Below are 17,630 nucleotides of genomic sequence, written 5' to 3'. Positions count from 1 at the left end.
GCTTGGGTGCGGTACAGTCTGCTGTTCTGTAAGGACCGCTATCGGTCCACAATACATAGGGTTGCCGTGCACTACTGCTGACCGCTGCCCTATACTGCAGCAGTCCTTCATTGGTATAGGGACTGACGTACAGTCTGCTAATCACTAACACACAACCTGCTTGGTCCACAAAAGTTCTTATAAGGACTGGTAACTTGGTATAGGGTGCTACGGTACATAGGCCTGAGTGCGTTACAGTCTGCTGTTCTGTAAGGACCGCTATCGGTCCACAATACATAGGGTTGCCGTGCACTACTGCTGACCGCTGCCCTATACTGCAGCAGTCCTTCAGCGGTATAGGGACTGACGCACAGTCTGCTAAACACTAACACACAACCTGCTTGGTCCACAAAAGTTTTTATAAGGACTGGTAACTTGGTATAGGGTGCTACGGTACATAGGCCTGAGTGCAGTACAGTCTGCTGTTCTGTAAGGACCGCTATCGGTCCACAATACATAGGGTTGCCGTGCACTACTGCTGACCGCTGCCCTATACTGCAGCAGTCCTTCATTGGTATAGGGACTGACGTACAGTCTGCTAATCACTAACACACAACCTGCTTGGTCCACAAAAGTTCTTATAAGGACTGGTAACTTGGTATAGGGTGCTACGGTACATAGGCCTGAGTGCGTTACAGTCTGCTGTTCTGTAAGGACCGCTATCGGTCCACAATACATAGGGTTGACGTGCACCACTGCTGACCGCTGCCCTATACTGCAGCAGTCCTTCAGCGGTATAGGGACTGACGTACAGTCTGCTAAACACTAATACACAACCTGCTTGGTCCACAAAAGTTCTTATAAGGACTGGTAACTTGGTATAGGGTGCTACGGTACATAGGCTTGAGTGCGGTACAGTCTGCTGTTCTGTAAGGACCGCTATCGGTCCACAATAGATAGGGTTGACGTGCACCACTGCTGACCGCTGCCCTATACTGCAGCAGTCCTTCAGCGGTATAGGGACTGACGCACAGTCTGCTAAACACTAACACACAACCTGCTTGGTCCACAAAAGTTTTTATAAGGACTGGTAACTTGGTATAGGGTGCTACGGTACATAGGCCTGAGTGCGTTACAGTCTGCTGTTCTGTAAGGACCGCTATCGGTCCACAATACATAGGGTTGCCGTGCACTACTGCTGACCGCTGCCCTATACTGCAGCAGTCCTTCATTGGTATAGGGACTGACGTACAGTCTGCTAATCACTAACACACAACCTGCTTGGTCCACAAAAGTTCTTATAAGGACTGGTAACTTGGTATAGGGTGCTACGGTACATAGGCCTGAGTGCGTTACAGTCTGCTGTTCTGTAAGGACCGCTATCGGTCCACAATACATAGGGTTGACGTGCACCACTGCTGACCGCTGCCCTATACTGCAGCAGTCCTTCAGCGGTATAGGGACTGACGTACAGTCTGCTAAACACTAATACACAACCTGCTTGGTCCACAAAAGTTCTTATAAGGACTGGTAACTTGGTATAGGGTGCTACGGTACATAGGCTTGAGTGCGGTACAGTCTGCTGTTCTGTAAGGACCGCTATCGGTCCACAATACATAGGGTTGCCGTGCACTACTGCTGACCGCTGCCCTATACTGCAGCAGTCCTTCATTGGTATAGGGACTGACGTACAGTCTGCTAATCACTAACACACAACCTGCTTGTTCCACAAAAGTTCTTATAAGGACTGGTAACTTGGTATAGGGTGCTACGGTACATAGGCTTGAGTGCGGTACAGTCTGCTGTTCTGTAAGGACCGCTATCGGTCCACAATAGATAGGGTTGACGTGCACCACTGCTGACCGCTGCCCTATACTGCAGCAGTCCTTCAGCGGTATAGGGACTGACGTACAGTCTGCTAAACACTAATACACAACCTGCTTGGTCCACAAAAGTTCTTATAAGGACTGGTAACTTGGTATAGGGTGCTACGGTACATAGGCTTGAGTGCGGTACAGTCTGCTGTTCTGTAAGGACCGCTATCGGTCCACAATAGATAGGGTTGACGTGCACCACTGCTGACCGCTGCCCTATACTGCAGCAGTCCTTCAGCGGTATAGGGACTGACGTACAGTCTGCTAAACACTAATACACAACCTGCTTGGTCCACAAAAGTTCTTATAAGGACTGGTAACTTGGTATAGGGTGCTACGGTACATAGGCTTGAGTGCGGTACAGTCTGCTGTTCTGTAAGGACCGCTATCGGTCCACAATACATAGGGTTGCCGTGCACTACTGCTGACCGCTGCCCTATACTGCAGCAGTCCTTCATTGGTATAGGGACTGACGTACAGTCTGCTAATCACTAACACACAACCTGCTTGTTCCACAAAAGTTCTTATAAGGACTGGTAACTTGGTATAGGGTGCTACGGTACATAGGCTTGAGTGCGGTACAGTCTGCTGTTCTGTAAGGACCGCTATCGGTCCACAATAGATAGGGTTGACGTGCACCACTGCTGACCGCTGCCCTATACTGCAGCAGTCCTTCAGCGGTATAGGGACTGACGTACAGTCTGCTAAACACTAATACACAACCTGCTTGGTCCACAAAAGTTCTTATAAGGACTGGTAACTTGGTATAGGGTGCTACGGTACATAGGCTTGAGTGCGGTACAGTCTGCTGTTCTGTAAGGACCGCTATCGGTCCACAATAGATAGGGTTGACGTGCACCACTGCTGACCGCTGCCCTATACTGCAGCAGTCCTTCAGCGGTATAGGGACTGACGTACAGTCTGCTAAACACTAATACACAACCTGCTTGGTCCACAAAAGTTCTTATAAGGACTGGTAACTTGGTATAGGGTGCTACGGTACATAGGCTTGAGTGCGGTACAGTCTGCTGTTCTGTAAGGACCGCTATAGGTCCACAATAGATAGGGTTGACGTGCACCACTGCTGACCGCTCACCTATACTGCAGCAGTCCTTCAGCGGTATAGGGACTAAGAGTTTTGTCACAGGGTCATTTAAAAAATGACATGCAGAGGAAGAGGCAGGCCCTTCCGCAGGGGTGGTAGGGGTAGGGCAGGAGCAACAGGCTTGAGCCAAAGTGGGAAGTTGCAGAAGGTGCGTTCAATTACTTTAAAGGATGCACCAGACTTGGTTGAGTGGCTCGCTCAGCCTTACTCTTCTGCACCCTCCTCATCCTCTCGATCTGCACCCTCTTCTTCACTCTCTGCTATGTGCACCCCCAAAGACACTACCACCAACAACACGACCACCACCACCACCACCACATACCTTCCGCTTGAGTCACTGGAATTATTTTCCGATCCATATCAAGAGGACATTTCTGATGCGCAGCCACTCTTGGTATTGGATCAGGAAGAGGAGGTAGCAACAAGCGCTACTCAGCAGTCTGACGCCAGTACCCAGATCAGCCCAAGGAGGAGGTTGGTCCCCGGTGTTGCTGCCTACTCTACTTATAGCGGTGGGGAAGGTGACGTTGATGATGACGTGTCTAGTGATGTCACGTGGGTGCCCACAAGAGAGGAAGAGGAGGGGAGTTCAGAGGGAGATATGGACCAGCAGATAGGGAGGAGAAGCAGCAATGACTTACATTGCACAGCAGGGACAAAGCAGACTGCAAATGTATCAGGAGCGAGTCATCGACCATGTACGGTCACATCTGGCGCTCCCAGGACACCGGCACATGGCTCCGCAGTGTGGGCTTTTTTTAACGTGTCCGCTGCTGACAATAGCGTTGCCATCTGCAATCTTTGCAGTCAACGCGTTAGTCGCGGTAAGCCCAATACTCACCTAGGGACGACCGCCTTAAGAAGGCACATGAGCAGCCATCACCGAGCCCAGTGGGAGCAACGGAACACACAAAGCCACACTGCAGGCTCTCACCGTCCAGCCTCGTCTTCTACTTCTCCTTCTCCTCTCTCCTCACAATTGTCCTCCACTCCACCTTCCATCACGCCAAGCTCACATTTTTCTGCAAAAAGGCAGGCTTCCGTGGGCCTAATGTTTGAGCGTAAAAAAATGATGACGCCGGATAACCCTCTTGCCCAACGGTTGGCGGCTGGCTTGTCAGAACTCATAGCCCGCCAACTACTGCCATATAAACTGGTGGACTCGGAGGCCTTTCGCAAATTTGTGGCCATTGGAACACCACAATGGAAGGTCCCAGGAAGGAAGTATTTCTCAGAGAAGGGCATCCCAGAGCTATATGGCCATGTTCAGCGGCAAGTGAATGTATCTCTGGCACACAGTGTCGGTGCCAAGATACATCTGACCACAGACACGTGGTCTAGCAAACACGGGCAGGGAAGGTATATCAGTTTTACTGCCCACTGGGTGAACCTTCTGACGGCCGTCAAGCATGTAACCCGTGGCACCCGTGTAGATTTGGTTTTACCGCCACGGATTGCATGCAGGCCTGACTCTTCTTCTCCTCCTCCTACTCCATCCTCCTCCCTCTCCTCCTCAGCTGCCTCCTCCTTTTCCGCTGCTAGCGTCTCTTCCACTGCACCGCCCAAGCTCCCCAGAACCTATTCCACATGCCAGGTGAGACGTTGCCATGCCGTGCTGCGTCTGTTGTGCCTGGAAGCAAAGAGCCACACTGGCCCGGCACTCCTTTCAGCTTTGCGTTCACAGGCAGATGAGTGGCTAACACCGCTCAATTTGACAGTTGGTAAAGTGGTGTGTGACAACGGTGCCAATCTGCTTAGCGCATTGAAACAGGGCAAAATCACGCACGTGCCGTGCATGGCACACGTCTTAAACTTGGTCGTGCAGCGATTCCTTGTCAAATACCCTGGGGTCCAGGACATCTTGCGGCAGGCAAGGAAAATCTCGGCCCATTTCAGAAGATCTTACACGGCCATGGCTCGCCTTGCTGACATTCAGCGGCGACACCATCTGCCGGTCAGACGTCTTATTTGCGATTGCCCGACGCGATGGAACTCAACCTTCTATATGCTTGATAGGCTGCTCCAGCAGAAACGTGCAGTTAACGTCTACCTGTATGAACTCTGCGAAAGAAACGGTTCTGGGGAGCTGGGTTTTTTTTCACCGCGCCAGTGGCTGCTCATGCGCGACACATGCAGACTTCTGCGGCCATTTGAGGAGATCACCAAACTGGTCAGTCGCAGCCATGGCGCCATCAGTGACATGGTACCTTATGCCTTCTTTCTGGAGCGTGCATTGCGTCGTGTCATTGATCAGGCTGTGGAGGAGCAGGAGCGGGAAGATGAGGAAGTCGCAATGCTGGATGAATTCCCAGGGGGGGCTACTCTATCTGAGACAAGTCAACAACAGGAGTCTGATGAGGAGTCAGAGGAGGATGGTGCCGGGGCGGATGAGCAGGAGCAAGAAGAGCATGCTTTAAACCTTTCTGGGATCCCTGTTGTGCGAGGATGGGGAGAGGAGAATGAAGAGGACGACATTATCCTGGATGATGAGCAGGAGCCAGGCCACCACACCGCTTCCACTTTAGTGCAAATGGGGGCCTTCATGCTCCAGTGTTTTAATAGGGACCCCCGTATAAAAAGCATGAGGGTCAAGGACCAGTACTGGGTGGCAACGTACTTAGACCCCCGGTACAAACACAAAATGGCGGAAATGTTACCGCCGTCGCAGAGGGCTGTCAGAATGCAGCACTTCCAGGCCTTGCTTCGAGAAATGCTGCATTCTGCTTTTGCGTGCGCTGGCAGAGGAGCAATTCCCACTCCCAGAGAAGGATTTGCGGGTACCAATCCAACAGCGCCTGCAAGAAGAGGCCGGTTTGAAGATGTGTTGGTGACTTCGGATATGAGGTCATTCTTTCAGCCGACCCATCGACAGGTGTCATCCGGATCCAGCATCAGGGAACGCCTAGACCGTCAGGTGTCCGACTACATTGGGTTAACGGCCGATGTGGACGCTCTGAGGAGTGATGAACCCCTAGACTACTGGGTGGGCAGGCTTGACCTCTGGCCAGAGCTTGCCCAATTTGCAATCGAACTGTTGGCTTGCCCCTCATCCAGTGTCCTGTCCGAAAGGACGTTCAGCGCAGCAGGGGGGATTGTGACCGATAAGCGTACTCGCCTAGCTCACCACAGTGTTAACTACCTCACATTTCTAAAAATGAATGAGGCATGGATCTCGGAGGAATTCAACACATGTGATCAGTAGACCATGTATATGTCTATAAACAATTTTTGGAATCAAGCACACAGACCTTCTTAATTCATTTGGCTCACTTCCCTGACCCAAAAAAGCACACCGTACTATATGCCCCTACCCTCCTCTTTGAAGAGGTTGAGCGGTGTCATATTTCTACTGGGGCTGCTTATTATGAGGGGTTCCCACCATCCCTGTGCTGTGCTGACTTCCTCCTGGGTGTTCTTATTATGAGGGGCTCCCACCATCCCTGTGCTGTGCTGACTTCCTCCTGGGGGTTCTTATTATGAGGGGATCACACCATCCCTGTGCTGTGCTGACTTCCTCCTGGGGCTGCTTACGGTGCTGCTGTCAGCGCTGTATGTCACGGAGCTGCTGTCAGCGCTGTATGTCACGGAGCTGCTGTCAGCGCTGTATGTCACGGAGCTGCTGTCAGCGCTGTATGTCACGGAGCTGCTGTCAGCGCTGTATGTCACGGAGCTGCTGTCAGCGCTGTATGTCACGGAGCTGCTGTCAGCGCTGTATGTCACGGAGCTGCTGTCAGCGCTGTATGTCACGGAGCTGCTGTCAGCGCTGTATGTCACGGAGCTGCTGTCAGCGCTGTATGTCACGGAGCTGCTGTCAGCGCTGTATGTCACGGAGCTGCTGTCAGCGCTGTATGTCACGGAGCTGCTGTCAGCGCTGTATGTCACGGTGCTGCTGTCAGCGCTGTATGTCACGGAGCTGCTGTCAGCGCTGTATGTCACGGAGCTGCTGTCAGTGCTGTATGTCACGGAGCTGCTGTCAGCGCTGTATGTCACGGAGCTGCTGTCAGCGCTGTATGTCACGGAGCTGCTGTCAGCGCTGTATGTCACGGTGCTGCTGTCAGCGCTGTATGTCACGGAGCTGCTGTCAGCGCTGTATGTCACGGAGCTGCTGTCAGCGCTGTATGTCACGGAGCTGCTGTCAGCGCTGTATGTCACGGAGCTGCTGTCAGCGCTGTATGTCACGGAGCTGCTGTCAGCGCTGTATGTCACGGTGCTGCTGTCAGCGCTGTATGTCACGGAGCTGCTGTCAGCGCTGTATGTCACGGAGCTGCTGTCAGTGCTGTATGTCACGGAGCTGCTGTCAGCGCTGTATGTCACGGAGCTGCTGTCAGCGCTGTATGTCACGGAGCTGCTGTCAGCGCTGTATGTCACGGTGCTGCTGTCAGCGCTGTATGTCACGGAGCTGCTGTCAGCGCTGTATGTCACGGAGCTGCTGTCAGCGCTGTATGTCACGGAGCTGCTGTCAGCGCTGTATGTCACGGAGCTGCTGTCAGCGCTGTATGTCACGGAGCTGCTGTCAGCGCTGTATGTCACGGTGCTGATGTCAGTGCTCTGTATTACGGTGCTGCTGTCAGTGCTCTGTATCTCCTGCACCCTCTTGTTTGCCTACCCTGGTCCCTGACCTTCCCTCTCCTCCATTGCCTTCATTAGCTCCATAGTCCTGAATTGTCAGAACAATTTCCCAAATAAAAAAAAAATGCTTGTAGTTATCGATCCCAAATTCACCTCATACATGTATTATGCTATTGTCCAGGTGGTGGGACTACGTGCTACCCCCTAATAATTACCCCGTGGCCGCAAATTCGACCTAAAGGTTTGCGAAATTCGCCTCCCATTGAAGTCAATGGAGCCCGCGGCGAACGGTCGTTTTCGCGAACGTTTGTGTCCGTTCGCGTTTCGCGTTCGCGAAACGTCCCGTCGGAAGTTCGTCCATCACTACACCAGACACAGAGCAACAGAGGCACCTGTCAGTGACAAAAACCCAGGCGCCAGGGCACAATTTCTAGTCGCAATGGCGACCTGGCGCCTGGGATTTGTCGAGCCCTGTTTTGAGCAGTGATTTTAATGATGCTTAAAGTGAAAAAATAAAAGTGAAATATTCCTTTAAATATCATACCTGGGGGGCGTCTAAAGTTTGCCTGTAAAATGGCGTGCATTTCCCTTGTTTAGAACAGTCCCTGCACAAAATGACATTTCAAAGGAATAAAAGTCATTTAAAATTGCTAGTGGTTGTAATGTAATGTCGGGTCCCGGCAATAAGGATGAAAATTATTGAGAAAAATGGCATGGGTAACCCCCCAGCCCATTACCAGGCCCTTTGTGTCTTGTATGGATATTAAGGGTAACCCTGCACACAAAATAAAAAAAAGAAAAGGCATAGGGCCCCCAGGCCCTATATACTCTGAACAGCAGTATACAGGTGGTCCACGGGTTACAAACAAGTTAGGGACTGTAGGTTTTTTCTTAAGTTGAATCTGTTTGTAATTTGGAACAGGTACATTTTTTTTAAGTGTAGCTCCAGACAAAAAATAGATTTTGAAGCTTTTTGGATAACATTATCATCACCCCTGTATCATTTGTTTTGCGGTCTGTTCCCCTTATTCAGAAGATTTCACCTCACTTTCTGTCCCAATGACAATTGGATTTTGAAATTTTGGGTTTTTTAGGAAAACAAGGATTGGTGATAAAGTGGAGACGCCTTTTTCCCATATAAACTCTTACAGGAAAGAATTTCCCTTCCTAGGGGTAGATTTCCTCTCATTTCCTGTTGTCTCCCATCTGTTTGTAAGTAGGAGTCATTTCTAAGTCGGATGTTTGAAAGTAGAGGATCACCTGCATATACCATACGGCCTGCCCTATATACCCTGTAGAAATTTGGGCCTTAGGTGTTGGTGGTACCAGAACACTGTAAGCCCTCACAGTTACTCTTGGTGGGCACTGGAACGGGCCCTGCTGTAAAATATTATATCAAGAATTGTAATTACATGCCCCTGTTGAACGGGGTCAGAAAAATTGGGCCTTGTCAAAGAGGGAAATTCCCCCATATGGGATTTTCTAGGCAGCAAATAATAAAAAAAAAAGAAAAAAAAAAAAAGAAAAAATGCTACGAAGGAATAAGAATAGACTTCAATTTTATTGGACAAAATATAAAAAAAACTGAGTATTTTTTTAATAATGAATGTGGGAGGATAATTGGTTACAATAAGAGCTGTGGTAAAGGAGATATAAACATTAAAGCAGCAGCGCAAGTGGGAACATTTGCAACATATAATAATGTACAATAGTAAACTGCTACAATGATGGTAATTCTGACGTGTTTCGACCCCGCCGGGTCTTCTTCAGAGGATTTGTACGCTGTAAAAGCGGTAGCATAAATTGAAGTACATGCAAGAAAAAATACAAAATGTGATATAATAAAATCTGATCACTATAACTACATCATATTATCTTTGTATTTACCACTTGCATCGTGTTGCACAGTGTCTCCTGGACCTATATTGTCAAGGTAGAGTCCCTCATCAGATCCCACCAAAGACCCCCGGCCAGGGGTCAGCAAACCGTCCTGGCGTGGCATACAAGGAGTCACAGCGTTAGGTTCCAAAAATCCCGAGTGGGTAGCCGAGAGCAAGAGGCGCACCTGTGGTTGAGCATCAAATAAAATATCACCTGCATCAGTCTCCTAATTAATATAGACATTGTCAATGTGATAGACATGGGTGTCTAAAAATTAATACAAGAAAGAAGACGAATATGTATCCAGGAAAACCTAAGGGCTACATCTCTGAAGGAGGGGGGGAACGGTACGGGGTAGGGGAAGGAAAAAATGTGGGGAAAGAGAGGGAGGAAGGACAGGAAGGTAGAAGTGGGGAATGCATAGTGGAACAATGGGGGTGAGAGGGGAGTGTAGAAGGACATGGAAAAATGAAGTGAAGGGGGGGGGGGGGGGGTAAAATGGAAAAGGGAAGGAACAAAGGAGAAGAATTTTTTTTTTTTTTTACCAAAAATGGGAAGGGAGAGAGGGGAATAACTGCATAAAATACTATAAGCGCTATAACCAAAAACTAAAAGGCAAGTGTATAGTGCCAAATGTGTATGTGTGAAGAGGAAAAGGAACTAGCTAAATGCAATTGTCTGTGAGTGATGAGTGTGGTGAGAAAAATGGGCAATTAAAGAACTTGCTGGTGCACAATGAGAAGGAAAAAAAAAAAAGAAAAAGGGAGATTAAAGAGTAGTATAAAAAATACCTTCATTTTCCTGGATTATAATTTCCATATGCAGAGACTGCCAGTTTCTGTCTGTCCAGGTTGAGCACTGGGGATCATATGAGGTCCCCAGAGTCAAACAATAAATAGAGCCAACCTACCTCCAATTGGCCAGTTAACTTCTCCACAGGTGTGCTATAGCTCCATCCTCGTGTATGTGTATGTGTGAAGAGGAAAAGGAACTAGCTAAATACAATTGTCTGTGAGTGATGAGTGTGGTGAGAAAAATGGACAATTAAAAAACTTGCTGGTGCACAATGGAAAAAAAAAAAAAAAGGGGGGGGGGAAGTTGAAGTGAAAATGAAATGCAAATGTGAAAAAACAACCGCAAACATTGAAGTGTGAACCAAACAAAACAAAAAAAAGGGGGGAGATCAAAGAGTAGTATGAAAGATACCTTAGTTTCCCTGGATTATAATTTCCATATGCAGAGACTGCCGGTTTCTGTCTGTCCAGGTTGAGCACTGGGCATCATCTAAGGTCCCCAGATTCAAACAATAAATAGAGCCAACCTACCTCCAATTGGCCAGTTAACTTCTCCACAGGTATGCTATATGTCCACCCCCATCGCACCCCATCAGGTGCGAATAGTGTCATAGTGCACTATGCCAGTGAGTCCCCCGGCGTTCCAGAAGAGTTATTCCCGGATCTACCGTCATTTCCACCGCAATTGCGTGGCGCCATGATGTCACACGCGGGACGCCCTGCACGCGCGGGACATCCAAACCCCCACGCGCACGCGAGAGCCCGCACATACAGCCACGGAGCCCGGAAATGATCTGGAATGCCGCTGGCAGGGTAAGCTACACCCCAGATGGTCCTGCCATCTAGTGGGTGTTTAAGGAAGCACAGGGCCCTCGTGCCTCCCCACCCTGCCAGGAAGACAGGCCGCAAACGGGAGTCACCCTCCCCAGACAGAGGCGAATTGGGCCTTTGGTGGTGGTGTGGTGGTGTTGCCACAACACTGTAAGCCCTCACAGTTACTCTTGGTGGGCGCAGGAATGGGCCCTGCTGTGAAATATTAGATCAAAAAATGTAATTGCGCACCCCTGTTAAGCAGGGGCAGAAAAATTGGTCCTTAGGCGGCAGTGGTGGTGACACAATACTGTAAAGCCTCACAGATACTCTTGTTGAGCGCAGGAATGGGCCCTGCTCTGAAATATTACAGCAAAAATTTTAATTACATGCCCCTGTTAAACAGGGGCAGAAAAATTGGGCTTTAGGCACTGGTGCTGGTGCCATAACACTGCAACCCCTCACAGATACTCTAGTTGAGCGCAGGAACGAGCCCTGCTGCTAAATATTACAGCAAAAATTGTAATTACACGCCCCTGTTATACAGGGGCAGAAAAATTGGGCCCAGAACCAAAAATGTTCTTAGAGGCTATCAACATGAACATTGAGGAGGAATAGGATAGTCACTCAGCATAACAGGATAGTCACTCAGCAACAGCGTAGGCAGTCTTCAAGGGATCTCACATTCATAAAAAAATTAATCGGTTACATCAGCATCAGGTGCTTGGTAGCTGGTGTTCCAAGACTGATTCATTTTTATGAAGGTGAGCCGATCAACCGAGTCTGTGGACAGGTGCACTCTGTGATTGGCTACAAAGCCTCCAGCAGCACTGAATGTGCGTTCACGCTGGATGCAGGACAGGCCAGTAGCTCAATTGCATACTGTGCAAGTTCTGGCCAGTGATCCATCCTCAAGACCCAGTAACCCAGTGGATTTTTGGTTGGAAAGTCTCCAAGTCAGATCTTGCCCCAAGGTATTCTTGCACCATGTAAATCAGACGCTGGCGATGGTTGCTGGGACCGATTAGACCTTGGGGCTGCAGACTAAAAAATTGTCTGAACGCATCGGTAAGACGGCCACCTTCTCCACCGCTCCTTCTGTGACTGACCGAAGCCTCAGCAACACGTTGTCCAGGAGGACCAGGAAATTGCAACCACCCAGGCTCTGGAAACGCATTGCACAAACCTTTCTGCAAGGCCTCCCGAATATGTTTCATCATTCGCTCCCTCTGTGAAGGCTGGATAAGTTCTGCAACCTTACCCTTGTAATAAGGATCAAGAAGGGTTGCCAGCCAGTACTGATCCCTCTCCTTGATACCACGAATCCGAGGGTCCTTTTGGAGGCTTTGCAGGATCAGGGAGGCTATGCAGCATAGGTTTGCTGAGGCATTTGGTCCGGAGTCTTCTGGGCCACTAAGGACGACATGATCCGCAGCCACGTAGAAGTCCATGGGTTTCTGGGGACTGAAAACGATCCCTTGAAGACTGCTGCTGAGTGCCAGGCTCCACCTCTATATATACACAATCCTCCTCCTGTGTGATAGGTGGGCCTGCAGGAATACTGTCTGGATACAGGATTATTCCACACAGTGTGTGCTCCAACAGGAGGACAAGAGACAGTATTACTGATGCATGCACTGTCACTGCTCACCATCCTCGTGGCCTCCTCAAATGGTGACAGGGCAGTGCATGCATCCTTGATCATTAGCCACTGGTGCCATACTCGCACAGGTACTCATTGATGGCCCTATGCTGCATGTGCAGCCACTTGCAGCATTGGCAACATTGAGTTCCACCTGGTGGGCATGTCACAGATGAGGCGGTTCTTGGGCAGGCTGCATTCCTTTTGAAGGTCAGCCAGCCGAGCACTGGCATTATATGATCGGCAGAAATGCCCACAGACTTTCCTGGCCTGCCGCAGGAGATTCTGTAAACCTGGGAACCTGCACAAGCACCACCAAATTAAGGACGTTAGCCAAACAGGGAACATGGGTCAAGTGTCCCTGTTGGTGCCATTGTCGCAAATCACCATTCCTGCCTGAAGCTGGCATGGCGTCAACAACCTCTGAACCTGCCCCTGCAGAGCTGCCAGAATATCTGCCCCAGTGTGGCTCCTGTCCCCTAAGCAGACCAACTCAAGCACTGCATGGCATCTTGCCTGAGTGCTTGCGTAGCCCCTAGAATGTCTACGGAGCACCGCTGGTTCCGAGCAGAAATCTGCACAGGAAGAGGGAGTGGAGGAGAGAGGTGTGGCAGAATCACCACTACCAGCATTTTGGAAGCATGGTGGCGAAACAAGCTCCAACATTACTGCACCTCGTCCTGCATCCTTCCCAGCTGCCAGCAGGTTTACCCAATGAGCCGTGAAAGAAAGGTAACATTCCTGTCCATCTCTGCTGGACCATGAGTCAGAGGTAATATGCACTTTACTGCTGAACGCCCTGTTCAACGAAGCCAAGACTTTGCCTTCCACATGCTGCTAGAGCCTTACAAGAAAAAGAAGATTTGGGAACCTGCCAATTAGGTACCACACATTCCACAAATTCTTGAAAGGGGGCAGAGTCTACCAGCTGAAAAGGCAGACGTTGGAGTGCTAGCAATTTAACCAAACTAGCATTCAGCATGTGGATGGCTGGGACCGAATTTCTTTTGATGGTTTAGCAACTGGGGTAGGGAAATTTGCCTGCTACAATCAGATTTAGGTGTACCTAGCAGATTGCCCACAAGTGCTTGGGACACCTAATTCTATACCTTCATTCCTCTCAGTGCAAGTCTCTGAGAGGACTGAAGGTATAGTGGGGTTGGAGATCCCAGCTAATGAGGAGCAAGGAGAGGTCCGCCTTGTTCTTTGGTGTGGGTCTTTTAAGTACTGTTGCCAACGGACTGCATGGGAGCCCGACATATGTCTGGTCAAGCATGTGGTGCCCAAGCGGCTGCTGTTTTGGCCACGCTTGATACGCTTCAGACATATATTGCAAAAAGCAATGGTGCGATCTGCTGCACACGTCTCAAAAAAGGCCCACACCAAAGAACTTTTGAAAAAGCGGGCGGAGTCAGCGGTACCCTTCACATGCTTAGCTCTGCGGTGTGATGGAGTCGGTTAGCTGTCCTTAAACTGGCCCCTGGAGAGCATCCTGCCTCATTGGAGATGTGCCGCCTCCTCCTCCTCCCTTCTATCAGGCACCCATGTAGAGTCAGTGACCTCATCATCCCATCCCTCCTCGCCACTGGAGCAAACCTGGCAGTATGCTGCAGCTGGGAGAACATGACTGCCAGTTTCTTGTCCTTCTTGGGCACCCTCTCTCTCTGGGCTCATGTTACTGCCTTCATCCTCAAACTGGGTACCATCATTGGAGCCTTCAAAACGCTACGAATTTTCCTGCAGCATGTACCCAACACTGTGGTCGAACATTCCTGGGGACTCCTCAGGACATGATAGTGGGGCTAGGGAAGGAGTGATGCCATTGAGCCGATGGAATAGGCTGCTTTGGCAGCTGAATTGGCAGCCAAACTTGTCTTAGCCTGGGTGACAGAGGATGAGGATGTTTTTTTTGATCCACTCTACCAACTCTTCTGCATGTTGTGGCTCAACGCGGCCAGCTGTCGAAAAAAAGGACAAGCGTGCCTCACAGCCACATGTGGAGGATGCATCGTGCCCATAACCAGCACTGTTGGCTGTAGACAAAGAGCCTGCTTGCCCTCTTTTAGTGTCCTGGGAGCGTCTGTCTTTCCTTGGTGGCCTTCCAGACATGCTGTCAAATTTGATTAGCAAAACACCACCTGAAGTTTACTAGAAAAATTACACCAGGAATGGCCTGCAGTCAGGTATAGGCTTGGCTAGACTGGAATGCAGTGGATATATATGTAGGAGACTGAATATATATATATCTTTATGCACTGCAGATCACTGAATCACCTGCCTGCCTGCCTGCAAGTGTCATTGAAAACATACACCAGGAATGGCCTGTAGTCTGGTATAGGCTTGGCTAGACTAGAATGCAATAGATACATATGTAGGAGACTGTTTATATATCTTTATGCACTGCAGATCACTGAATCACCTGCCTGGCCTGCCTGAAAGTGTCTTTGAATACGTACACCGGGAATGGCCTATATCAGTGATGGTGAACCTTGGCAACCCAGATGTTTTGGAACTACATTTCCCATGATGCTCAACTACACTGGAGAGTGCATGAGCATCATGGGAAATGTAGTTCCAAAACATCTGGGGTGCCAAGGTTCACCATCACTGGCCTATAGTCAGGTATAGGCTTGGCTAGACTGGAATGCAGTGGATATATATGTAGGAGACAGTATATATATTTTATGCACTGCAGATCACTGAATCACTTGCCGGCCTGCCTGAAAGTGTATTTGAAAACGTACACCAGCAATGGCCTTCAGTAAGATATAGGCTTGGCTAGACTGGAATACAGTGGATATATATATATATATATATATATATATATATATATATATATATATATATATGTTGGAGACTGTATATATATTTAATGCACTGCAGATCACTGAAACACTTGCCTGCCTGCCTGAAAGTATATTTGAAAACGTACACCAGCAATGGCCTGCAGCCAGATATAGGCTTGGCTAGACTGGAATGCAATGTATATATATGTTGGAGACTGTATATATATATTTTATGCACTGCAGATCACTGAATCACCTGCCTGAAAGTGTATTTGAAAACGTACACCGGGAACTACCTGCAGTCAGATATAGGCTTGGCTAGACTAAAATGCAGTGGATATATATATATATATATATATATATATATATATATGTGTGTGTGTTGGAGACTGTATATATATTTAATGCACTGCAGATCACTGAATCACTTGCCTGCCTGAAAGTGTATTTTAAAAAGGTACACCATCAATGGCCTGCAGTCATATATAGACTTGGCTAGACTAGAATGCAGTGGATATATATGTAGGAGACAGTATATATATATATATCCACTGCAGCTAACTGAATCAACTGCCTGCCTGAAGGATATTAGAAACAGTACTGCAGGAACGGTCAACAGTGAGATCTAGCTAAACTGTATGCTATGCAGTGGATATATATATATATATATATATATATATATATATATATATATATATATGTATATATATATATATATATATATATACCAGTCTAACTGTATATATATTAAATACACTGCAGCTAACTGAATCAACTGCCTGCCTGAAGTATATTAGAAAAAGTACAGCAGGAACGGTCTCCAGTGAGATCTAGCTAAACTGTATGCTATGCAGTGGATATATATATATATAGATATATATATCTATATATATATATACCAGTCTAACTGTATATATATTAAATACACTGCAGCTAACTGAATTAACTGCCTGCCTGAAGTATATTAGAAACAGTACAGCAGGAACGGTCTCCAGTGAGATCTAGCTAAACTGTATGCTATGCAGTGGATATATATATATATATATATATATATATATATACTAGTCTGACTGTATATATATATATTAAATACACTGCAGCTAACTGAATCAACTGCCTGCCTGAAATATATTAGAAACAGTACAGCAGGAACAGTCTACAGTGAGATCTAGCTAACTGAATAAACTGCCTGCTCAAAGTTAAGGAAATTAAATTACACTCTTTCTCTCTCTCTCCACCAGAAACACTCTACACAAGGCCGACGTGCAGGCGGCCTTATATAGTGTGGGGTGTAGACCTAACCCCCTGAGCCATAATTGGCCACAGGCACTCTGCCTGTGGCCAATTATGGCTCTCTTTGCTGACTGCACTGTGATTGGACAAAACATGTCATAGTGGTCAATCATCAGCCAGCAGTGCACTGCGATTACGCAACGCAGTGCATTATGGGGTGTAATGCGCCGCTCGAACTTGGCGCAAACGCCCCATAATGTTTGATTTTTGTTGAATGATTGAACAGCCGATGTTCAAGTCGAACTCGAAGATCATCCCTAATGGGCACAAGTGGCTGCATATGGGGGGTACTAGTAGCTGCATATGACGGCGGCACAAGTGGCTGCATATGACAGGCGCAAGAGATTGGGTCCTGTAAAGGATCACCTTACAGATTTTATGTGAAGGCGAACTTACTCTTTAAGTTTTCCTGACCAAACAAACCTACCTGTACACATATGACAACCTAGAGGAGGGTTCTGCGTGTCCTTGTGGTGACAGGCACTGTATAATGCTGTGTGTGAATCAGCCTTAACAAGAAAAAGGTCTTATCGTGCTTATTTGCATTTCATTTCTAGTGTAATGTGAATGGGTTGTTGTACTAGGAGAGCGCTCACATGTACACAGTGGGCTCTCTCCCATTCTATAATGGGAACTTATACACTGTCCTCCTATATCACCTCATACAATATAGAGGACACCGGCCTCCCCCCTATCGCACACACCACAGCTCCTCTTCCACACACACAGACAACCGTTGACATTCAAACCGAACGGCTCTCCGTTCCTTTTATACACAAACACGGCTCTGACGTCACGAGCACAGCCCTGTCAGGTTAACCCTTCCATTTTCCCCGAAGCTCGTCTTATCTCCCCATCTCTGTCCCTCTCCCGGCAGCCACGGGTTAAGCGGGGTCG

Source organism: Lithobates pipiens, unplaced genomic scaffold, assembly GCF_037356315.1.
Source record: "Lithobates pipiens isolate NorthernLeopardFrog02 unplaced genomic scaffold, aLitPip1_a1.2 Scaffold_8, whole genome shotgun sequence".
Lineage (NCBI taxonomy): Eukaryota > Metazoa > Chordata > Amphibia > Anura > Ranidae > Lithobates > Lithobates pipiens.
This window is presented reverse-complemented; position numbering follows the sequence as displayed.